The sequence below is a fragment of the Prionailurus bengalensis genome, chromosome F2 (assembly GCF_016509475.1).
Source record: "Prionailurus bengalensis isolate Pbe53 chromosome F2, Fcat_Pben_1.1_paternal_pri, whole genome shotgun sequence".
NCBI classification, from domain to species: Eukaryota; Metazoa; Chordata; class Mammalia; order Carnivora; family Felidae; genus Prionailurus; species Prionailurus bengalensis.
This window is the reverse complement of record NC_057353.1, coordinates 29,577,651-29,604,010: the sequence shown is the minus strand read 5'-3', so window position 1 is coordinate 29,604,010 and position 26,360 is coordinate 29,577,651. Positions and strand designations below refer to the sequence as shown.

At 41.1% G+C, this 26,360-nt stretch overlaps 1 long non-coding RNA gene across 1 annotated transcript; it reads right to left on the bottom strand.

Moving 5' to 3' along the window:
- Positions 1–3,867: 3,867 nt before the first annotated feature.
- On the bottom strand, positions 3,868–7,794 carry LOC122495530. The gene is made up of 2 exons (XR_006300490.1): positions 7,703–7,794; positions 3,868–6,431 (listed from the first exon to the last, which is right to left on the bottom strand). It is a non-coding gene; the product is annotated as an uncharacterized LOC122495530 (long non-coding RNA).
- Positions 7,795–26,360: the final 18,566 nt, after the last annotated feature.

Below are 26,360 nucleotides of genomic sequence, written 5' to 3'. Positions count from 1 at the left end.
TTACATAGATTTTTTATTCCATGTAGTAAATCACATTTTCTTCAAAACAGTGTTAGTTACTAAAAAGGAAAAAAAAAATCCCTTTAGTACAATGAGATTCTAAGATGGCTGTATCCTGTACCCCATAAAGCAATTGTTAACTCTTTGCTGAATGCTCTGGGGATGGAATGGTGAGAGCAGAGAACGCTCATTAGCTACCTTCTCTGCCTTTTAATGTTTACTATTTATTTTTGAGAGAGAGGAAAAAAAGAGAGAGAGAGAGAGAGAGAGAGAGCGTGAGTTAGGGAGGGGCAGAGAGAGAAGGAGACAGAATCCAAAGCAGGCTCCAGGCTCTGAGCTGTCAGCACAGAGCCCGATGCGGGCCTTGAACCCACGAACCGTGAGATCATGACCTGATCCGAAGTCAGACGCCCAACCGACTGAGCCACCCAGGCCCCCCATACCTTCTCTGTCTTCTAGAATTTGAAATTTCATTGGGGAAATGTGACCGGCATTTGCATCATAGGTGGTAAATACAAATAGTATATGAGTAAGTGCCAGGATGTCTTGCTTTTGTCATTCTTTGCCTTGTCTATTCAGAAAATATTGAACAGTTTGGCAAGTGTTGAAGATACCGTGTTCTTTTGCCTGACATCCTGACAAATGTTACCGTCTTGATTTAGTACAGAGGTCATTGGATTCAACACATAACTGATTTCCCCTCCATTATCTAAAACTTGGTAGATTTGAGTAATTCCCTTCTTGGCTATCATTCATCATTTTGGTTCCTTCCTTGTTCTTGTATTTATTGAACTAAATATATCTCTAATATGATACAGAGGGAAAGAAGAAGTTCCGAGGCCTAATGATGTTGTTGTATGTTGGCAACAGTATGGTCAGAGTGTGCGGGCCTGGTGTGCTACGTCCCGGTGTCTGTCGTGATTTCTTTAGGATGTTGTAAACTTCACAGGATATGGTTTTTGTTTGTTTTCTCTTGAATTAGTGCAGAAGATTTATTTTATCTATGCAGGTGTTTGGCAACTGAAGAGTTAACTTGTTTTGACTGCAGTTCTTGCAGACTGGATTGAATTAAATGTATCATGCTTTTTAAATTTTTTTAAACGTGTTTAAATAGTTATAATTCGCATGTCCTACAATTCACTCATTTAAACTATACAGTTTAGGGGCAGCTGGGTGGCTCAGTCGGTTAAGCGTCCGACTCTTGATTTTGGCTCAGGTCATGATCTCACGGTTCGTGAGTTTGAGCCCTGCATCGGGCTCTGTGCTGACAACAGGGAGCCTGCTTGGGCTTCTCTCTCCTTCTTTCTCTGCCTCTCTCTCTCTCTCTCTCTCTCTCTCTCTCTCTCTCTCTCAAAATAAACATTTTAAAAAATAAAAAATAAACTATACGGTTTAGTGGCTTTCAGTATATTCACAGAGTTTTGCAACATCATCATAGTCAACTTCAAAGCATTCTTATAACTCTAAAAGGAAACCCCTCATTCCTTCGCTGTCACACAATGTCCCCATCTTCGGCACTCCTCCCCAGCCCTAGGCAAGCACTGATATACTTTCTGTTTCTAATGAAGACTCTAATGAAGGAAGCAATCATCTCAAGTTTCTAAGTGTGACAGATTAAAAGAATGAATCTCATAAAAAATAATGGCAAGCCCGAACGCAGTCACATATTCATATGTGGAAAAGTACTCCTCAGTCATTATCTGTTGTGTGCATCAGATTTGCAGTCAACCTCCACTCTTTCCACAAGACATGTTTAATAAGATAAAGCCTATGATAAATTGCTATAGTCACGGCACTGTGCACTGTTTACCGAGAAAAATACCATTTTGGACATTCTTTATGTAGGGACTTTGCTGCTAAGGTAATGGGTCTCCCTTCAAGGAGCTCACAGCAGAGAAGAGGGAGATGGATGTGTGGAAACAACAGCTACAAAATAATGTCCAGATGCTCTGAATACAGCACAGAGGGGACTCACGGGACAGTCAGATATGCCCGGGAAGCCTGGCAGAGAAGGGGGATGTCCGAAACAGTTCCTGAAGGAGGTGGCCCTGGGAGATCAGCTGAGGCACATTAGCAGTGCATGCAGGCATGGAGAATGGCATTTGGGTAGAGGGACCAGTGTGTTCGGAAGCAAGGAGGTTCAGAGTCAAGGAGGTAGGAAGCATCTTTTGCACGTGAGACATAAGGCAGTAGGGTGTTGTTCACAGGAAGGTTTGGAAGGAAGATACGGAGGCAGTGAGCCACACTACATGAGAGGTGCTATGTGAGGTATCTAGGAGGTTGAACTTGGCCCTCTGCATTAGTTTCCTGTGACTGCTATTACAAAGTAGTACAACCTGGGTGGCTTAGAACAACAGAAATTCATTATTGCACATTTCTGGAGGCTGAAATTCCAAATCAAGGTGTCAGCAGGTTCACACTCCTACTGAATTCTGTAGGGGAAAGACCTTTCCTTGCTAGTTCTAGTTCTGGTATCCCCAGACAGTCTTTGACTTGGGTCAGCCTGATTCTACTCTCTGCCTCTGTCGTCACATGATGTATTTCCTGTGCTTCTTCACTTTATCTTCACTCCATGCATGTCTGTCTCTGTGTCCAAATTTCCTCTTTTTGTAAGTCATATTGGATATGACCTCATTTTAACTTGATTACCTCTATAAAGACTCTATTTCCAAATGAGGTCACATTCTGGGGTACTGGAGATTAAGACATCAACATCCATTTCTTAGGAGAGAAAATGCAAACTGTAATGCCCACAAAGCATTAGTGTGTTACTGAAGGAATTTAAGCAAAGAAATTAAGTGACTATATTTGCACTTTAGTAAGTCACTTGGTCAGCTGTGGAGGATAAATATAAAGGAGTCAAGAAGAGTTAGGAACCTGTTGACCTTGTCCAGGCAAGAAGTCTTATGGATCTTGGATGTCTGATCAAGTAAATGAGGTGTTACTTTATTCTTCTCTCATCAAATTCAAAAAAGAGAGAGAGAGAGAGACCAACAAATCCACAGCAGCACTGGAAAGCCAGGCATATATACCATTAGCAGACAAAGATACCCAAGAATGCCAGAAGGTATTAAGATAAATTAATCTGATTGGTGGTAAAACCCAACAAAACAGAGAAGTACATTCTTTTTTACAGCCTCATAGACAGTATATTAATACCACATTGGCTTTAGGTCAGTGAGGAGATGGAGAATGAAATGAAAAGTAAACATGCCCTTTGACCCATCAATTCCATGTCTGTGAATCTGTCCTATCAATATCCTCACTCACAACCAGAGATATATAGGCAAGAGCAATCATGTAACATTGTTTCTAATTGAGGAATACCAAAAACAATGTAAATATCCATTGGCGTGGAAATGCCCCAATATAGTATCTCCATACCATTGAATGCTCTGTAGGTATTAAAAGAAATGAGATAAGTCTAGGGGTGCCTGAGTGGCTCAGTTGTTAAGTGTCTGACTTTGGCTCAGGTCACGATCTCATGGTTTGTGGGTTCAAGCCCCACATCAGGCTCTGTGCTCACAGCCCAGAGCGTGGAACCTGCTTTGCATTCTATGTCTCTTTTCTATCTCTGCCCCTCCCCTGCTCATGCTTTCTCTCTCTCTCAAAAATGAATAAACGTTTAAAAAAATTTTTTTTAATGAGATAACTCCATATGTGCTAGAATGAGTTCTCTAACATACAGCAAATGAGTACAATGAAACTGTTGAAAAATGCCTACTGTAGGGATGCTTTATGTTACCAAATATGTAGCAAAGAAAGAAAAAAAACCTTTAGATTTTTATATCTTTCCAGGCTTTTTTAAGTGTTTTACTCAATTCTAAGTGTGCTTACCTGTAGGATAGGAAATAGGATTAGGGCAATAAGGTAAAAAGGAACTTTCATTTTTCATAGTAGGTGTTTTTTTTTTTTTTGTATTCTGTGAACCTTTTCAATACGCAGGTATTATAACAACTGAAAATTTACTGTAACAAACATTCAAGGAGGTAGAACCCATGAGACTTGGTCAGTAGGTGAATGTGCTGAACAGCAGGATGGAAGGAACAGGGAAAGCAGGAGATAAATGGAAGGGATAATGGGGAGGCGAGAATTCAAAACCCCTCAGAAGCAAAGGGGCAACATTTTAAAGAGAGAGAGCTGTTTTATTTTTTAATAAAAGAAGCAAACAAAAAAGATAGGAGGTGTAACTTACCGTTAAAAAGATGTACGTGTTACAGTTTGAGAAATAGGATTTCTTCATCTTCAGCTACAGTTGGCAAAGCCCTTCACCATGAGAATGGAGAAGCAGAGCACCATGAGCTGAGAGTTGGTTGCAGAAATTAGTGTCATCCCCAGAACTGCTTCTCCTGAAGAGTGCATAAGGCCACCAGTAACTTAGTGCTAGCCACTTACCGATTGCAGATAAAAGAACAGACTAGCGGAGATGGGTGCCTATCTGTGGAATGGAAAGGAAAACTTTCCCCCTTTAACTCATGCGTTCCTCTCGCTTTTCCCTCTTTTCTGTCTTCCTCCTTTACCCCTTCCTCCTTTGCGCACACACGCGCGCGCACACACACACACGCGCGCACACACACCTGTGCCTGTGATACAAATCTGCCAGACTGAAAACAAAGGTAAAAGAAAAAGAACTAATAGAAGACTGGGACATCCAAATCAGATAAGCACCTCCTAAGAATGATAAAGAGATCTTCTTCCAAGAACATTATGTGAAAATTTTGTGGTCTACTTAGCATCAAAAATGTGATAAGTAATATTAACACTGCAGAAAGCTTGAAAAACAAGGGACAATAGTATTTCCAACATCTGCTCTTACTTACTGTTTATGAACAAAACGCTTTCGTCACATTATTTCACGTGAGCCTCATATCAACCCTTTGAAGGAGGGAGTGCTTACACCTCTTTATGAAAGGGGATACCGAGTCTCACAAACGGGCAAGAGAGGTAGTTAGGTCTCAGAGCCTTATCTGCTCACATCTTAGCTGTCTCTTGTGTACGACAGTCTGATGTCTGCCTGGCTTAGCAGAATATCCTTAATACCACACTAATTTGTCTCTCAAGCTAAACCTTTCAGACATTACCCTTCAAAAACTTGTTTTGTCAGCTGTCCTAACTTGGAAGAATCATAGAAGTTAGCAGTTAATTCATGTCACTTATTGAGTGGAGTGATCATTTGAACAACAAAAATCTTGACATAAAAGGGGATAGATTGTGCCCTTTGAGGGGGGCGAACCAACAATAGCTTACAAAATAAAAATATAGAATTTAATTTCAGAAATAGTGGTCTCCTCGTTCATGATGCTAAGCATAGAGAGGGTGTTATCAGAAGCCATGAGCAATGAAGGAACGATTGTAGCTATGGGGTTCTGCTTTAGCCAGGCTCTGAGGGATTTCCTGACACCAGCTTTACAGGTATCGGTTATATTTGTTCATATGAAGAAATACTATCAACTGTTTCACTAATTCATAGCATGCAAACCCAGCTTCTCTATCTGAAGGCTAAAGCAGAGAAAATGTCACTAAATATACTCCCTGCAGGAGTTAGAAGTACAGTAAGGAAGTCATTCGCTGATAGATGTTCACTTTTTAGCAGTTTCCAGACACAACACTTCTCAGCTGTAACCTTCCCCACAGCATCTTCCGAAAGCTACAATGTGCACATGGGAATGGGCATATAGATTAGCACCTGAAATAAAATCGCGAGCCACAACGGTCCCCGCTGAGAGTTCCCTGCTTCCTCCAAGGAATATGCTCCTGGGCTGAGACCCTCCCTCCCCCTGCAGCATCCCTTTCAAACAACATAAAGATCTGACAAATGGCCAAGAAAGTCTCTTGCTGCTCATTCTTTTAGGTCTGAGGTTAGTTTTGCTACAGCACATTTTTCTTATTTTTTCCTGTATGGTGGTTTTGTATAGATCTCCTTACCTCTACTACTTCTTAACTACAGGATAGTTACCATGGTAATACCTGTTGATGGCAGACCAAAAAAAAAAAAAAAATGCAATTCTGCCATGAGGAAGCTGCTTCTGTATTTCTTGCTTCTGGCTCTCACAGTTAGGTTCAGGGGACGTATTTGTTTCTTTCTAGGCTTGTAGGTGACACCAGTTTTTCCATTTGGGCAGATTGATATGGAAATTGCTCTTAGCTCTCTCTGTGTTATATGCTAAGATACAACCTCCTGGAACATTTGTTTCCTGGTGATTTTTATCAACTATAATAGAGATTGTGTCTTTGTTCCAAGGAGTTCACAGTCTTGAAAGCCTGGGGGGGGGGGGGGGTTTCTTCTCTTTTTCTCTCATTTTTTTTCTTCCCTCTTCCTTTTCCCTTCTACTTGATCAATTAGATGGGTTTATGTTCCTTCTTTGACCAGACAGACAAAGGGCCACGGTAGCAGAGCCCATATTTCACGTCTCACTTAAAATGCCATTGGTCTGGAAATCAAAACAATGAAGAAAATAAAACCTGGGTTATATATAATGCCAATTAGTTATACAAGGCAGGTTAGTGGACATATGTTCTAGATATTAAGTAAATTGAAGGGACTTAAAATAACCATATGCTAAAGGGCAGTCATGAACTATCCGTTGCTAGTATCTTATTACAGAAACTTAGCTAGATCATAAATAATACATATTTAAACAGGCATTTTGGTATGCCTGTTCTGGATATGGCAGTGTAGCAGAGTCTTTGGATGAGATTTCTAGACAAACAAACAAAAAGAGACACCGTCCCTGAAGCCAAATCAGCTGATTAGGGAGAACACGACACAGGTAGACATGTGTTCGACACATAAGACATGATGAGGGCACCACTACAGAAAGGTAATGAATGAAAAGGGACCTGGGTTCTGTTCATGGCTCAGACCCTAAAGAGCTGTGTCATCACAGCTGGGCATTGGTTTTCTTATTGCCAAAATTAGTTGAGCCGAAATATTGTGGGTTTACTTTTAACTCTAAAATTATATTAATCCAATTCTGAAATAGGCACAGGTGCTACACAGTAGAACACTGGACGGGGAGACAGAGCAGGCTTTTAAGCATGAATTTTGAGGGACTTTTCAACGACAAAGAAAAGCATAAATTAAGCAAGGGCAGGAGTCAAAGAAAAAGTAAATGATTTGTCATATCAGTCTAAATATAATACGTCCCAATGAAGTCAGAAATACCTTAGGAGTTTTCATCAGTCCAAATTCTTAAGAAGCCCCTTCAAAATGTTCCTCACAATTAAAAAAAATATTGAAAGTTTTCTCTTTAATTCTACTTCATATTGTTTCGGTGACTGTTCCCTTCATCTATTACTGAAAACAGCATTTAAAAATACAGATTCCCTCTTTGAGATTGTATCACGAGTTATGTGAACATCCCTGTTACTTCAATGTTCGCTTGAATTTATATAATTAAGAAATAGTTCTGGTATAGCAGCTGAGCTGATGTGTAAACCTTCTTGATATGAGAAATGCAGAGTAATGACCACTGCCTTGCTCACCCTCACCTCTGTACATTTAAGTCAGGACTCCATATTAGAGAACTTGACCATTTTTTCCATGCCCTGGCTCTGTATTGGTTTCCTAGGGTTGCCATAATAAAGTACCACAGACTGGGTGGATTATCTCACAGTTCTGGAGGCTATAAATATAAGATCACAGTGTCAGCAGGGCATTCTCCTTCTGAAGGCGCAGGAAAAGGTTCTGTCTGTTCCACACCTCTTTTTAAGCTGCTGGTACGTCCCTGGACTGTGGCTGCAAACCTCCTGTCTTCACAGAGCATTCTCCCTGTATACATTTCTCTGTATCCAAATCTCCCCCTTTTATGAGGACACTGATCACATTAGATCAGGGGTCCACCCTTCTCCATTATGACTTCAACTAACTACATCTGTAATGATCACATTTCCAGATGAGGTTACATACTGAGGAATTGGGGATTAGGACTTCAGCCCTTCTGGGGGCTGACCTTTGGGGACGACATTTCAACCCGTAACAAGCTAAAAAGGCAGCACATGGTCACGCTTACACATGCAAAGTCCAGTATTCCAAGTATAGCCACCCCGCAGAGAAGATGCAGCTTAGTAGATCAGAGTCCATCATGATGCCTTCAGTTCTTCTAAACGCACCATGTTCACAAATCATAATAGAGCATTGACAGTCGCAAGGCTCTTGCTAGTGTGCTTAAGCATACATGATTAGGTCACACGTTATTTCCATTCAAATGAATCTCCTTGACTTTCTCTGGGATACTGAGCATTACATCTCACTAAGTGTCTCAGAATTTCTCGAAAAGTCAACTTTGGTCATTTAGTAGTTGTTTTCCGTCAGAGAAAAGATTGAAATGTCATACATACGATAGCATCTCATAAAACCTACCTCAGTTTGTAAGAGAATGGCCACATGAGTATACCAGTGACACAGTTCTGGCGTGCTATCTATAGGCAGTGTTGAAAGTCTCAGAGTGAAGTCAAATGTGTCTGTGTATACTCCCTCTGCATATATACAAAATATATATTCTATTTACGTACATGTATACAGAGAGAGGTGGATATAGACTTATAGTCTGTAATATACATGCATATATATACATATACAGAAAGAAGGGGGCACTGTGAATTATTGGGTCCTATAAGATCCATCTGCAAAATGCTAACCGACCTGCCCCCTCCACACACCCTTATGCATTCCTTTAAAACGCGTTCCTTTAAAAGTGTCCTGTAAGACACTTTACAGACAGCAATCTTTAGTAATGTGGAAAGCTGCCAGGAGGACAACCAGAGCTTAGATGTATCCCCCTTCTTGACTCCACAGGCAGAGCCATCACCTCAGGCCAGCATAAATAATACAGCCAGTTCTGCAGAACCTTAATAATAGGCGGAATGGCTCTTTCTATCCTGAACTTATTCTGCAGCCAGGACTTCTAACAGGAAGTGGATTTCTGTGAATCTTGGGATTTCTCAAAAGCATTCCTGGGCAAAGCTCAAGTTAGTGTTTGATCCCACACCTTCCTCAGCCTCCTGGGGAAGGGGAGGTCTTCCTTGCCTATGCCCTCTTCCCTCACCCCATACGTACCCACCCCTTCAAACAACGTCTGGGAAGGCTTGGTGATCAGTGATCCTCCAACTCCACTATCTCTTGGATGATCCCAAGACTAGATAGAACAGAAATTACCCCTCACCAGGAAATGTCTGAAGGCCGATCTGTGGCTCTGTGATAGACAGTGAAGTGTGCCAAGCGGGTACGCAGTCAGGTACCCATCATGAGGCAAAGATAAGCCAAAGCTCTAGGCTCTATGAATGGCAGCTTAAGTTCCAGTGCAAAAGGCAGATTCTCAGATGAAACAGAGTGGAAGGGACTGGAGTAGTGTTTACTTTTTGTTTTTAGCAGGAAAATAATGCTGAAAGGTGAATAAGAATGAATGAATGAATGAGTGAATGGCCGACTTCTTTAATTGCCCTGTTTATTATTCCATGCTTATTTACACTGCCTAAAGGAGGATGTCTTTATTTTACTACCAATTCACTAACTAGTAAGTAGAGGAGTCAATTTATGTATTTTCTGCTCACCAAAGCAGCATTTAAGTTCCCAAAGCTAATCTTTTTATTGTTAGTGTTTGTGCTACCTTGCTTTATGTTCAGATGTCTGAGAAGCATGCACCTTTCTTTAAATACATTAAATTTGCATATTGTAAACTATTCGATTTTTTGCCAGGAAGAAAGAATTTTTTTTTCCTGTTGAGCACTTTGGTCATTTTGTTTTTTTCTCTGTTAATATTGAAACTGCAAGGAATTCAAATCCAAGCCTGGCTTAGGATGCATGCTTACAGATAAGGCTTATGGGAAATAGTGTCATTTTAGACCTCTTTCCAGGTAATGTTCTTATGAAAAGAAGGTTTTTGCTAATACAATGTCATTTGTTAATAACTCGGCGTGTGTGTTATAACTGTATGTGTGCTTACTTGGGTTCTGTATATTGTAGATAGTATGAGGATACGTGTTTAAGGATTTTTATCATCAGTTCCCCAGAATTCAAGAAAAATATGTTCTCCTTGGAAAGAGGATTATTTTTATTAAACCACACCATTTAAGAGGATTTTCAGAAGGAATTATTATCCCAGTGTCATACGTACATCTTTCTGAGGCCTAAAAATTTTTTGATTTTTTTTCTTTTTTTGCTTTCATCTTATCTTCATAGTAGCCTCTCTTTGGCACCTCTGAACTTTCCTTTCTTGCCTCTCCCATTTTTCTGTTCTCAGTAAAGAAAATTAACTCCCTGAAAACACTCTTTTCTTAATGGACTGTTGCTTCGCATACATGAAGGATTTCAGCTGTTAGAACATGTGAGAAATGAGGCAGGAGACATCAGATGGCATGAAAACCAGAACTGTTAACACAGAAAATCCCGGGAAAGCTGAAGTGTAAGCTAAAGCAGCTGGGGGGTGGAAGAGACCGGAGACACAGCTGGGAGAGCTGGCAAGAAAAAAATGGCTGGAAAACGCAAGGGAGCTTAGCAAGGGGAGAAGTGCAGTGAGGGAATCGAGAATCCTGGGATGAGAGAGGAAGAAGCTTCCATGGTAAATTATGGTTTTCCAGTATTGTTCAGGACATCATAACCCATATACATTGGCTTTAGCTACCCTTTTAATTGCTCTAACCATTGAGCATATTCGGTATTATTTTCTTGCATGATTATTGTGAAGGACTGGATATTGACATTTTCATGGAAGCAAGTGTCTGTGCTTTGAGACTGATCTCTATTCTATTGATGATTTACTAATTTATCATAGAATTCAGATGGATTGGGGCACGTGGGTGGCTCAGTCGGTTAGGCGTCCGACTTGGGTTCAGGTCATGATCCCACAGTTTGTGGGTTCGAGCCCCGCATCAGGCTTAGTGCTGACAGCTCAGAGCCTGGAGCCTGCTTCAGATTCTGTGTGTGTGTGTGTGTGTGTGTGTCTCTCTCTGCTCCTCCCCCACTCATGCTGTCTCTCTCTGTCTCTCAAAACTAAAATAAAACATTTAAAAATTAAAAAAAAAATTCAAATGGATTAATAAGAAATACGCATTAATTTATAGATATATTTGTGGTTTTCTGTACCCAAAGTATATCAAATTGCTAACATTTATCATTTGGACAAATAGGGGTATGTATAATTAGCTAGATTAATAACTGGTTTGGTGTGTATATCCAGAGGGAACTGATTAATAAATTGCTTTCTCCTTAGAGAAAGGTTTCTGATATTTGAACCAAATCCTGTCCTAGTCAACATTCAGCCTCACTTGGGTGAAACTGTACCAATGCTTGGCCCAAAGTTGGGAGAGATGGCTAATGTAATAACAAAGTAGAGAAACCGAATTCGAGGACATCTTGACCTTTACCTCAGTGATCCAGATCTAAGAGGCAGGAAGGGCACACGGATGATGTAAGCACCTCACCACCACCACCACCACCACCAATGAAATTGCAGAAGGACAGTAGGAGAGGTATGGCTTAGAATCCTCATATATGAAAGAAATTTAGATTTTGTTTAAGTCAAGTATAAGATTCATATATCCCAATAGTACAGTGTAGCTGGTGCAAAAAGCTCCTGTGATCACAGGTTTTCCTAAATAAGAGTATAGTGTCTGCACTGACACGAATAAGCCTATTGTACTCTTCAGTGACAAAGTGCTACTTCTTTTAGAGACTGCCTTTGAGGTTGGTCACTTGGAATAGAACAACTCAAAAATGAAAGTGTTGGCCCCCAGTATGTCTCCTCCTGCCTCCCCTGTTTCTTCTCCTTGTTCCTCTTGCATACATCATCTTGCCCTCCCCGAGTCTGAGCTTGTTCTCACTGGAACAGGAAGTACTAAAGATGTTGAAACCTAGCCCCCAGGGCAGTGCAACACATCTCTAGTCATGTTCTTTCCATGCCTTGCCCACAATACAGTTTTGCTCCGTACTGGTTAAATTGTTTGTTGAATTTTAAGCTCCCATCCTGACAATCGTGTTGCCCCAGTGCTGACCGCTGAGATGACCAGTGTTGCGTTCCAAGTGGCCTGTATTGCCACCCAGGTGTAGGATCTGGTGTCTCAGGAATGACTTCCAGATTCCCATGATACTCACTCCTTGACCTTGCAAGTTTCAGCTCTTTCTCTTCCTATGTATCTAAATGTGTGGGACTGACCGTCTATGTTGGGTACCATGGTCTGTCTTCATGTTGCCAGGAGGTCTTCTCAAGAATTGTGGCTCTTACCCTGAATCAGTGCCCAGTGGCCAGATTCTGCAGGTGTGACTAGACCCCAGGGTGATAATGGCACTGTTCTGGGTTCACCAGCCTGTTGCTCCCTGTTGACAGCTTTGTCTCTTTATGATATCTGGTCCCCAAGCATCCCCCTAGCACTATTACCAAAACCCACATAAGGACTGTTTCCTAAATGAGATCAAGGTTACCTTGTCCATTGGACATTGTGCTTGGCCACTCTCCTGAGTTGGGCTTTACAGCTGGAATAAGCTCTCAGCCTGCTCTGTTCTTGTGAGCAGGCCTGGCCAGGGCCTAGCTCCCTTCTTCTTACAGCCTGTGTGCTCTTTTGAGTTACTCAGAACTGGTACTCAGAACTATATTCTCTAAAATGGAGAAAGGGAGGCTCAAGGGCAGGAGAAGAGGAACTTCTTTAAATATGTGTCTTTGAGCATTGAAAGGTTGCCATGTAGGGAAATTATTGGACTTGGTCTGTATGGCCCTAGAAGTTAGAACCAGGACTCCAACTAGGTTGAGGCTACTAAGTCGCTGGGTGAAAAAGAACCTTCCTTACCCCAGCCCAAATCTAACAGCATTTCCCAGAGACAGAAATGAATGCCTTCTGGGGACCCTTCATTAGGGAAGGAATTCTGGCATAGGTTCAATTAATAGATCTAAGTTTTGTTTATTAGTTTGTTTCCATTGCAACGTGGATAAAAATGGTGTTTACTTGGGTGGCGTTTGCATGTGTGATAGGTTGCTGCGGTCACACGCCAATCATGAGTGACCCCCAATCCCACTCCTTCCTTTCCTTGTCCACAGGGACTGCTAGAGAGAGCAGCTTTATTATAGCAATATCCTCAAATCTACTCTGAATTTTTTAAATTAATTCACTCTGTACCAGGATTCTCACACAGAGAGTGGTGACATCGAGACTTTTCTTTCCAAAAAGCAACTTTATTGGTACTGGCACCTCTCAGTTGGGTTCGTACCCGAAGAACTGAGCCCTGAACGCCACATGGCATAGTTTTTTTTTCTTTCTATATGTTTTCTGCTTCTTTGTCTCCCATATATGGTAACACACAAACATGTAGTCTGATTAAGTGGTCTCATGTTACAAGGTCGTGTACAAGGGATGTTGTCACGTATGCGTATGGCCAGGTTGCCTTGAGGTTTGTGTTTTGGTTTTTTTCTTTCCTTAGGGAGGGGACCCTACCACAACTCAAAGAGTAGTTGTTATATGTTAGGCACTGTGATTCATTCTGTGCTCAGTACGTGTAACTGTTATGTTTGACCAAGTCCTTTCGATATTGTATTTATAACCTACAATGTCACAGACATTGTAAAAAGGGTCCAAGTATCAAGTGGGGTTGATTTGTAGATCATGTTTAAATTTCTTTTAAATTTAAAAATCCCTAATTGAGCTTCATGATTCTAGTCCCACAGTGAGTGGATTACCTGCCTCCAAGTATAGTTTTTAAAAATCAGATGTGAATTTGGAATTGGGTTGCTCAAGTCACTGCTACCAAGTCCTGTATTTACCCAGATAGCAGGGGAATATGCTATCAGCGTCATCACTCTTTCCCTAGAAGGGACTGTAAGGGCGTAACTTTAACAAACAAAAACAAAAAACAAAACAACAAGAACATTCCTCTTCCTGTACCTCTTCTCAGCAATGCCTCAACTCAGCTGTGGGTTGGGCCAAGCCATCTGTCAGGTGCATATCCCAACCCGCAGGGTCCCAGTGGCCCAGAAATTGAACTCTGTGTCAGTTTTTCTGAGTGACTTTAGCTAGAACAAGCCTTCAGGTTAGCAGACAAAATGCATCATGAATTATCAGAGTTCACTTGTTTGAGCCGCCTTATGAATGTCATCATCCATGTTAAGAACCTGCTAACAGCCCTAATGAAAACTTCTGTCAGTGCAATAGGTATAGAAGAAACATTGCTGAGTTAGGCATTCCACTGACATAGTATATGCAGTGGCAGGTGGTCATGTTTGAGTAGATCCCTCATTTCAGAAGTCCTAAAACTCCATTCAGTGGAAAAAGAAATCAACATGGAAAGCATATGATTTCTATTTGATTGGATCTGTCATCGTGTGCAGTGACTAACTGCTGTGCACACTTCCAGATAGTCATGAACAAGAAAGAGAATCTAAAAGGGACACTTGATCCACGCAGAATTATGCTCAGGTTGTCTCAGAATATGATAGTTGGCAGTGGACCCCAGTGATCCTGCTTCGTGCAGTAACCTATGGATTCCAGCTAGATTTACACTTGGGTTTGCTATATTTCTTTCAAATTGACCTGGAAAATGACTGATGTTTTAATGTTCACATTTCTTGGAGTTTATTTTTGGTAGCAGCCTTATTGAGATATGATTCACACACCGCACAATTCACCCATTTAGAGTGTACAATTTAATGGTGTTCAGTACATTCACAGAGCTGCACAACCACCACACGATTTTAGATCGTTTTCATTACCTCACAAAGAAACTCTGCACCCCTTAGCTATCATCCCCATCTCCTGCAGCCCTAAGCAACCACTAATCTACTTTCTATCTATATATTTGACCATTTTGGACATTTCATGTAAACGGAGTCATGTAATATTGGGCTTTTTGCGTGACTAGCTTTTTCCACTTACCATGTTTTCAAGATTCATCCATATTGTAACATGTCGGTGCTTCATTCCACTTTTTTTGGCCACATAATATTCTTTTATATGGGTATACCCATTTTCTTTGTTTATTTACCAGTTGATGGCTATTTGTATTATTTCCACTTTGGGGCTATTATGCATGCTGCTACTGTGAACATCCATATACAAGTTTTTGTGTGAACATATGTTTTCATTTCTCTTGGGATATTCCTAGGAGTGGAATTACTGGATCACATGGTAACTCCTATGTTTAACTTTTGGAAGAACAACCAGGCTGTGTTTTAAGTGGCTGTACCATTTTACATTCCCATCAGCACAGTATGGAGGATTCTGATTTCTCCACATCCTCACCAACACTTGTTACCATCTAGACTTTTTGATTAACACCATTCTACTGGAGATGAAGCGCTGTCTCATCTCATTGTGGTTTTTGTTTCGATTTCCTTGATAACTAATAATGCTGAGCATCTTTTCATGTACTCATTGGCCATTGTATGTATTTTCAGAGAAATGTCTGTTCATATCTTTTGCCTATTTTTGGTTGGGTTGTCTTTTTATTATTGAGTTATAAAAGTTCTTTATATATTCTAAAAAAATGTTTTTTACATTTACTCATTTTTGAGAGACAGAGACAGAGCACAAGCCGAGGAGGGGCAGAGAGAGAGGGAGGCACAGAATCTGAAACAGGCTCCAGGCTCCAAGCTATCAGCACTGAGCCCAATGCGGAGCTCGAACTCACAAACCACGAGATCATGACCTGAGCCAAAGTCGGACGCACACCCGACTGAGCCACCCAGGCACCCCTTTATATATTCTAGACAAAAGTCCTTTATCAGATATGATTTTCTCATATTTTTTCCCATTTGGGGGGTTGCCTTCACTTTGTTTTTAATTTTTTTTAATGTTTATTTATTTTTGAGAGAGGGAGACAGAGGGGGACGGGAGGAGAGAGAGAGGGAGACACAGAATCCGAAACAGGCTCCAGGCTCTGAGCTGTCAGCACAGAGCCTGACGCGGGGCTCAAACCCACAGACTGCAAGACCATGACATAAGCCAGAGTCGGACACTTAACCAACTGAGCCACCCAGGTGCCCCTCCCAGCTCACTTTCTTAATAGTGTCCTTTAAAGCATGAATGTGTTTAATTTTGATAATGTACCTATTTTTTGTTGCTTTTGCTTTTTATGTCATATATAGAACTCCACTGCCAAATCTTAGCTCCTGAAGATATTTATCCCTATGCTTTCTTGTAAGAGTTTTGTTGTTTTAGCTTTTAAATGTAGATTTGATTCATTCTGAGTTAACTTTCATATGCTCCGAGTTGAGGGTGCACCTTCGGTGTTTTGCACATGGCTATCCAGTTGTCCCAGATATTTTTGTTGAAAAGAGTATTTTTCCCCATTTGAACAATTTTGGCACCCTGGTCAAACATTAATTGGCCATAGATATATGGGTTTGTTTTTGGATGGTAAATTCTCTTCTACTGAACTGTATGTCTGTCCTGTTCCAGTACCACCGTGTCCTGATTACCTTGCTTCTTTGAAATATTTTTGAGTCACAAGATGCATATTCTGAAAGGCAAAATTCTGCACCACTTTTAGGCTATTAAAATAACTGTCAAGTTGTGTGCTCAATTTTCAAATTAGACTCTTTACTCCCATCTAGTAATAGAGAAAGCATATGCAAAAATATTATTTCTAATACATATTAATAAGATTTGGCATTTTAAGAAGAATATTCTTCTCATTTTATTTATTTATTTTGCTGCAGCAATTTGATTTAGATAATCAAACCCTGCTTCTATTTTTAACAAATCCCAGAGAGTTCTCTGGGACCAACCATGATGACATGCAGAAGTGGAGGTGTTTACAGTTGGAATCCGCATCCAGAGGTATCTGCATGGCAGGGTTTCAGGAGGAGGTTTGTTTTAAAATCTAATGAAAGAGTGAAAGGTGGTTTGGGAAAGGCTCTTGTCTGTCAAGCCCTCACCCAGTGAAACCACCCAGACCTCTCTTAGTTTGCGTGATTGACAGTGGAAAGACCTGGAGTCGAGTTGGAAGAAGACAGCCCATGATTGTGTGTCCTATTCTGGTCTTTTTAGACTTACTAAAAAAAAGAAAATAATAATAGCTGAATGCAGCAGCAAACAAAAGGCAGCCACTTCTCACTTAGTAACTGTCAGGCAAACAATAGATGTACCTTGAGATAATATAAATAATCTGCTGACTCTGCTATGGGAGAAAGCAACATACAGTTTAAGATGATTATATGTGGTCCTCATAATAGAACATCACTACATGCAGATCTGGAAGGCTCATGTTCTACTCAGCTTTTTATATTATAAATCAGGAATTGAATCTCTGTTAAAACCATTTAACAGAGTTAAACAGTTGTTTATCCCAACTCAGCATTGAGAAGCTCTGAATCTTAGTTAACAGCTAGGATATCTCCCTTAGGGTGTGAGGTCATTCATTCATTCCATGCCTCCCCCCCCCCCCCCCCCCCCCGCTCCCTCTCACACTGCACTTACTGCGGTGTCTTCCATCAAACAGAGGTTCGGTTCGGGGGATATTTGTTAGGGGATGGGAAGAGATCTGGAGAGGAAAGGGGGATAGAGGAAAGGCTGGGCACGAAACTAGAGCAAAGCCACGGGTGGGATGCGATGAAGGGTGCTCATGAATCAGGAGGGAAATGGAGGGAAAGCATCCCTGCCTGTCATCCCTCTGTTTGTGCACAGCTCCCTTACGCCCACAGTGGAATGGGCGAAGGAGCAATTTGGGATAAGGAGATCTGTGTGTCATTCAGGCCACACAGTTCACACTGTACCCATCATGCTCCTTTTAAATTTTTTTAACGTTTATTTTATTTATTTTTGAGAGAGAGAGAGAGAGAGAGAGAGAGAGCATGAACAGGGGAAGAGGCAGAGAGAGAGGGAGACATAGAATCCAAAGCAGGCTCCAGGCTCTGAGCTGTCAGCACAGAGCCTGACGCAGGGCTCGAACTCATGAACTGTGAGATCGCGACCTGAGTTGAAGTCGGACTCTCAACCGACTGAGCCAGCCAGGCGCCCCCATAATGCTCCTTTTAATATGACATTCTCATAATTAAGTCGTGGCTTATTTTATTTAAAAACATACTCTTCGGGGCGCCTGGGTGGCTCAGTCGGTTAGGCCTCCGACTTCTGCTCAGGTCATGATCTCGCGGTTCGTGAGTTCGAGCCCCGCGTCGGGCTCTGTGCTGACCACTCAGAAACTGGAGCCTGTTTCGGATTCTGTGTCTCCCTCTCTCTCTGACCCTCCTTCATTCATGCTCTGTCTCTCTCTGTCTCAGAAATAAATAAATGCTAAAAAAAAAAAACCAAAACCATACTCTTCAAATAAATCGCTTTTTATCTCAAATTCAGGAACTGAATTTTAATATTAACCACAATAACATAGATTATTTATCACAATATTAGGGGAAATATGGAAAGAACCAATAAGTTGATGTGTGTTTGATTCACCATTGAGTATTAGAAAACATTTTTTATTTACTTACTGCTGTTTGTACTTTTTCCTCGACCTCGCAGCTAGCTTTGCTCAGGAAGGAATGAAAAAACTCAGCATTTGGCGTAAATGTGCGAGCATTTGTACAGCAAACTGGACAGGTGTCTTTCAAAGTCTATGTCTATCTGCCTTTTTCCCCTAACTTTCTTTCTCTTTGGTTATAGGTCGGGGAGGAAGAGAGGCCTCTCAGCACATTTCTGAGGCAGTACATTGCCAGAATATTGGCTACTTATTTGGACAAACATTTCTCCAAGGTAAACATTCCCATTGTAACAAGAAGGGGGCCCGTCATTAGGATTTGCAGATTGCGGGGGTCCTGCACAAAGGCCGGATTGTTTAGCCTAACACAGACTCAGAGTGCCATGGCGAGAGGGAGGGAGAGAAGAAAGCAGGACCGTGGGGACACCCTGCAGTGTCTCCTGTGTTCCCAGGAGAATGGCGGCCGAACCGGGAGCTCATGGAGTTGTTCTCCAAATGTGGGAGGAAGGAAGGGAGGAAAGGGGAAGCTGTACTTTTTGCTTCGTGTTAATCTCTCTCTGGTGTTCATGAAAGCGACAGGCGGTGTAGTTTGGTTATTACAGTAGCATTTTGTCCTTTATGGGGAACGTGTGGCATCCTTCTTCTTAGAGGTTACCAGACCATTTATGCTGTGCCCGTGTCACAAAGGGAAAGGGAGCGGAATCATAATATTTTACATCAACGAAGACTTACAAATGTGTGGAAGATTGTAAAGGAAATCCATGCTCTGCTTTTACCTACTAAGTGAGCCTGTGGTTGGTTGGTGACAAATACTTCATGAAGTTCTTGGTTGGGAAAATCATATCTTTATACCTCTTTTGGGAGGGGGAGGGGCACACGTATGAGAGAGAAAATGAAAATGAGAGAAAGGGAGAGAGAGAGAGAGAGAGAGAGAAGAAGAGAGAGAGACTCCCAAAAGGAGTCTGTCAGCATCATACTGTACATTTCAGAGGAGTAACTCCAGGCGCTTTCTTTATGAATCATGAGCTTAGCGGGAATAAAGGCTTAACAGAAGCAGCTGAATTCACCGTCAGCTTTAGCATTCATGAATTGGCTGCCAATATTTTAACACAAATCGCTGTGTCATTTCTATGAAGTTCCCCTGTTGCTGCTCAGTCTTTAGCCAAAAGCTGTTTTTGCTAAGCCCTGAAATTACATCTGATAAAACACCTCCTTCCTTCCTGATAAAGATACCCATGTACACAACCCACAGACATGCAAAAATATACGATCCAATTTAAAAGAAAATAAACTTGTCAGCTTTCTCTGTTTAGCAGTTAATAAATGGCTGACGTTACTTAGTCCTTAGCTTGTGAGAATGCAATTTCAGACGGCAAGGAGCGAGTAATGTTTTCCTCATCAGTCCTCATCCTGGTGGTTCTTTTCTGAAGGGGCTGAGTGGGGGAAATGGAGGCTGTACATTAGAGGAGAATTTTTTGATACTATTCATTGTCTGTTCTGACAGAGAAGACATTGTTTGTTCACTGTAATAGGCTTGGCAGGAATCTGTGCTGTGCATACAGAATGGGAAAATAGCAGAGCAGTGGAGAATCTCAAAATCCTGAGCAACAGATTAGCTTAGAGGTTTTGTAAAAAAAAATATATATATATATATAATATAATATAATATAACATAACATAATATAATATAATATAATATAATATAATATAATATAATATGATATGATATATTTCAGTAGTTTCTCATTGTAGATGCAAGTCACAATTTGGGGAAATAGTTTCCTTTAAGTGATAGTTTTCCTTACCTTACATTATGCATGTATTACATTAAAAAGGCTCAAGATAGCAGTGTGCCTATCTAAAATACTGTAGTAACAAGAATTGCAATCATGAAAGTTTATGAACACACCAGGCCTGCTTTGAGATTGCTCCCTGTGCATTTGTATTCATGTCAGTGTAAATGAAAAATAACCTATGTGCATCATCTGATGATTTCGCAGAAGCAGGTGTGGGCTGCCTAAGGTAAGAGAAAAAAGACCCATTAAAAGATACGCTTTGAGGTAAGAAGTACACTGCTAGGGACTCTGTGAGAGGGTGCCATGCCCCAAATGTTCAGAACTTTAAAGTTAACAACTGTAGAAGTGAAAGTGCAAAGCAGTGTGCAAACCCTGCCTTGGAAACTGAAACGGCAGAAAGCAAAGCAAGACTGAGGCCCAGTGTTTCTTCTTCTTAAGGTTCTATGTTCACCCCACTTGCCCCCTCCCCCACCCCAGCACAGGCACTGTGTGGTGCAATGGTCCCCAACAGCCCCTGGTGTCCAGGGACTTCATATGTGTGCTTGTGTGTTTCTTACTAGAGCAGAAAGAGATGTTGTCAGGCTGCAGGCTCCTATGTTCTCAGAGCACATGAGCCAGACCAGGAGAGCTCCAAGAGCAGGTGTGCTGGGGCCATTCCCAGCCAAGTTCAAGGGCCCCTCGTCCTTATGCTCCAAGAGAGATTTATCATATTCCCCAGTCTTGGCTTATATTTGTAAGAACTCTCTGCATGTTTTTATAAGGACTATATCACGTAAATTATGACATTTCTAAAATTATAGTTGTGATAATGTCACAATACACTCAGTCATTAGATTATTGCAAACCCTTCTCGGCTTTTTATGTAACCTATATAAGGGTCAGCCTTAAATACCAAAAGCAGATCTTTTACTCTGCTACTTATGACATCATTCAGGTACATTATCTGCTTAATTTTTAAATTTCTCAGTCTTTTAAAGTGTGTTTGGCAATCTTTTCAAAGATGTGTTTGTATAACCTTTTAAAAATATATAAAATATATTTATATGATGATATTTTCAAGTAAATACCAAAGGAACCAAGAAAAATTAACCAGGACTGTTTCTGTTTATTGCTTCAGTATATGGGTACATTTATATTGTCCGTTCTTAAAGTCGTTTTTATTTTATTATTTTTAACAACCCAGTGAAGGGCTACCCAGGGAGGTAAGGCCAAGGTGCAGCCAGTCCCTCCTGTCCCCGCAACGGCTCCTTGGAGACGCTGCCTGGGGCAGACGACCCGCGGACCTCAGAAGACAGTTTGCAGGAATTGCTAGCGCTTCTGTGCCTTGGTGGCCCCGGCTCCCATCCTGCCTTCTTTTTCCTATTCTGCTGGAATCCCCGGTAACCGCTGCACTGGAGGCCTGATCATTAGCATGCACCAGTGACAACTGGCTCTCCAGAGCATGCGGCCACGGCCTGCCGGAAAGCAGTGGGAGCTCCCAGGCAGCTAAGTCAGTGTGTGCACCTCTAGAGGCAGAATCGCCTGGCCTGGCTTCATTCATAGGCTTGTAACTAGGAGACAAGGACTATCCCTGTCTTAAAATGAGGAGTTGCAAGGGTCTTGTTTCACCAGTTACAGCTCATCTTTGTCTGTTGCAAAAAGACAGACAGACAAAAGACATACCAAAGACTTTGTCTATTGGTATAGGTATACCAATAGAGGGAAATTGGAGTAAATGCTTAACTATTTTATTTAACAAACACTTAAACTGCTCTTACTGTGAGACAGGCAGTGGTCTAAGCACTTTGCAGATACTAATTCATTTAATCCACTTGACTCTCCCACTCCTGCTACCATTAATATTATTCCCGTTTTACTGAAGACGGAACTGAAGTGCACAGAGCGTGGGTGACTTATCCATGGTTCCGCAGGTGGTAAGGGAAGATGGCATGTGCACTGGGGCTGTCTGTGCCAGAGTGTGTTAGGGCTCCATGCGCCCAATCACAGGTAACTCCTGTACACGTACCAACGACAGAGCTTGCTTCGAAGCCATGTCCCTTGGGGATCTGTAAACACACATGCCATCCCCATGGAAGTGCACGTGATGTGTTACATTGTTGGTTTTCAAACTGTGCACCCCTTGTCTCTTGGCGTTTATTTACATCGGTGGAAGAAGCATTTTTAAAAAAATGTTTTTTTTATGTTTATTTTTATTTTTGAGAGAGAGAGAGACAGAGTACAAGGAGGGGAGGAGGAGAGAGAGAGGGAGACACAGAATCAGAAGCAGGCTCCACGCTCCGAGCTGTCAGCACGGAGCCCGATGCGGGGCTCGAACCCACGAACCACGAGATCGTGACCTGAGCTGAAGTCGGATGCTCAACTGACTGAGCCACCCAGGCGCCCCAAGAGAAGCATTTTTGATTTCTGTCCTTCTAGAATTCAGAGTGGGTACAGGTTAATGCTGTGTGGTAAACCCGGGATTCCAGCCACTACATTCCACGGCCGTCAGGGTGAGCTGGACTCCGCAGCACGCCTGCATAGGGCCCCCCAGCAACAGTAGGAGGAAGGCCAAGGGCGGCCACTGTCCCTCTGCCTCTGCACCTCTTTCACTGGGTGGGATGTGCTCCAGCCGTGAGGCCAGCAGTGTTGGACTTGCCAACATTGAGAGACGCCGCTATTCAAGCTGATATGTCAGTCAGTTGGATGTTTGACCACTCTCCTCTCACCCGCCGTGAGGATTTAGACAGCTGGCTTTGGGAGGTCGGTCTTGTCTTACTTAACCCAGCACTTCCCAAAGAGAGATGTTAATAGGTTCAGCTCCCTACTGCTGCTCCTGAAAGAGAAAAGAAAAAACGTTTTATTTACGATCAGATGTTTGAGAGACGTGGGTTAAACGAAATTAAATCGATGTACTTAGTGCAGGTTTCTCAGAATTTTCTTGGGACTCTCCAGAGCAAGATGTAGAATGCAGAATTTCCTAAATTTTTTATTCCCGCCGATGGGGAGAAATGTCTACCAGCACCCCTGGGGCAGTGCTGCCTTAAGAAAAGGAGAAAAGAAAAAAGAAAAGAAAAGGAGAGACAACAGATGTGTCATAGAAGGTAATCAGGTATTGAGGAAAGATCAGTCAGCTACATTTGGGATCCCTAAATTCCAGCTCGTCTTTAAACCAATAATCATTGCAACCTTAGAACTTCAGATTTCTCATCCGTAAAATATGGAGGATAGAACTGGATTATCTCTAAGCTCTTTTCATCTTTATGAAAAGCTGGCAACTGTTTGTTTATATCCTAGCTTGCTCCAGAAGGGTTTGTAAGAATAAGGCACAATATATAACACATTAAGACAGAGTGGATTAAAAACAGGTGAAGGTGAAATGAGGCACAGGGAATATAATGTAGGAAACACAGAGGAAGGAGGGAGGTTAGTATGCAGAATGAATTCTGTGAAATCTTTCATGGTTAATATGAAAGAACCAAGTTTTGTTCAATGCTTTCTGATGAACAGTCTGAAGAGAAAACTAGAATCATAGCCTTGTGATTAATAGGGTCCTAAGCTAAAAACACATTTTTTCCTGCAGAAACAACTGTTCCTAGTTCCGAAACCAAATTTTTCTCATGATGTTTATATTTTGTGGCCTTTTACTCTTTTGGATAGAAATTTTGGCTCTGTGATAGGCTGGTCCCAAAGAGATTTGGGCCGTCTATAAATGTGCTTCATAGGTAGCTGTGGATACATCGTCCTCATTTATTAAATCATTACACATTGTAGACCAGCTCTGCTTTGCTGTATGTGAAGGTGTCTGGGTCTCATTTCTCTAGACTCTGGAGTATTCTCTGGAACCTGGAGGGCTGTGTGGTGGGAGGCCAAGGTCTGGATTGCTGTGCTGGGGTGCACGGTGTATACAGCAGAGCCCATTTGTGTGGCCGCCCTTGTACGCTGTCATTACATCCATTCACTTTTGAGGACGTTCATCCCCTTGTCCCCCACTCATGTCCAACTTCTTACCCTTTGTCGTAGCCTGGATCAGGGTTTCCCTACAGCCTCTTCAGAAGATCTTTGGGATTCAGAGGTGTCCCAGGGATTTTATACTGTTAGGGTGGTAAAGGTTCAAGTCCAAGGCCTCTTTTTAAAGTATTAGTAAATAGCATGATTATGTAAATATTTTTAAAGAAAACAAAACTGTTGGAGGACCTCTAAGAGCGTAGAAAGCCACTGATGACAGTCAGATGAACAAATATGCTCACTCAAATGCTGCAAGTTTCCAATGCAGTTTTAATTAATACAGCCATGTATTGTTTATTTATATATGTCTATGTATATATGTATATATGTATATATATATATATATATGTATATATATGTATATATATACACACACCAGATAGCTGATTAGTGAGACAAGAGGCATAAGAAGTATCAATGTTATATTATAAGCTTCAAACATCTGGTCAAAATTCTTATATACTTATCATAGTATTGATAATGTTTTATGTTTTAAATTGGGTAGTGGTTATATGAGTATTTGTTATATCATACTTTTTGTGAATCTTAAATATCTTAATATATTTGGTAAGTTTTGTATTAGTTTATTAGAATATGTATGGTAGGGCTGCCTGGTTGGCTCATTTGGTTGGCTCTTGATTTTGGCTCACGTCATGCTCTCACAGTTGTGAGATTGAGCCCTGTGCTGGGCTCTGTGCTGGGTGAGGAGGCTGACTGAGATTCTCTCTCCCTCTCTCTCTTCTTTTTTCCCCCTCTCTCCCCCTCTGCCCTTCCCCAGATCTCCCTCTCTCTTTCTCTCCCCCCCCCAAAAAAAAGGAATATGGTATAAAATTCAATGTTAAAAAAAGAAAAAGTAGTAGTGACAATCATATAATCTGGCTTTTCATTTATTAGAATTAAGTATCATCCATACCGTTAATATATATGTCCTCAAGCTCCTGTTGGCAAGCTAACAACATGGTCAGATCAGACAAAATATATGTTTGTTGCAGAGAAACGCTTACAAACAGCAGCCTCAACCTTTTTATCTTGTCTCATTGTTTTAACAGTAAACACAAAAATTATCATAGGTCGATTATGTTTGTCCAAAATGTTGAATACTCAAACATTAGCTAATGAAAGCAATTATTGTCTTTTTGGTACTGTAACATATTAAATATAATTTGGAACCTATATATTTGAAACTTACATGTGAAAATATTTATATATGTGATATACACCAATATGCCTTTTCAAAAACTTGTCTGAAAGTCATGTATTTTATTATAAAAGGAACTTAGAGCTCATTGAATAGCACATCACTTGTTAAGTAGGAAACACTCAGAATTATTAAGGTTTGTATGTAAATGAGCATAATAATACAAACTTTCATAATAACCCATCTAAAATCAAATAATTGTACTTAAGTCATCTCTGTCTTGTATACCATAAAATTTTTAACCAAAACATATCTGATGGAGGCTTGCAAAAATAGAACTATGCAAGTCAGAACAGGTGAAGACTTTAGTGCAGCCTGGACAAGACGTTGCAATAATTATTTGTGTGCAGTTTAAAGAGAATCTTGTTGTTCTGGAGTAAATGGTTGGTAATGAGATAATATGAGGTATGGTGATTTGCAGAAAGAAGATTAAAGGCCACCGGTGGAGTCAGTTGATTAGAAGAAAATGTTATGAAACCACTCTTGCCCTGCCTGCCTCATGCCCCCCGCCCTACATGACAGGAACATCTGCTGTAGTTTCCTGTTCCAGCTCTCAGGGAAAGTCAGCGATTACCTCTTTCAGGGAGTGCTGACCTCAGATGTGTTGCAACCTCCCCTGCCCCGTACTAATTATGTTCTCTTTACTTATTGTAAGATACGCATACATACATATACTGTTTTGAAATACCAACCATAAATCAATGGCATTTCCACTATTTATTGTTCTTTTTACAACAAAAGGTGACTTCTTCCTAAGTCTTAATTTTCTTAATCACGTTAAATTTCTCAGAGTTTCATTTCCTTGTGTTCTTGGTCACTGGAGTATTATTTGTACTGTCTTGTTTAGGTGAGTTTATTAGTTTTCATGTTCCAACTTCACTATTAACTTATTTTTAGTACAGTAAATAAATTTTACATTTATTATATTCAAATGCAGCTAATGCATTTCAAAATGATTTCAATCAACATCATTATTTTCCAACAGTCT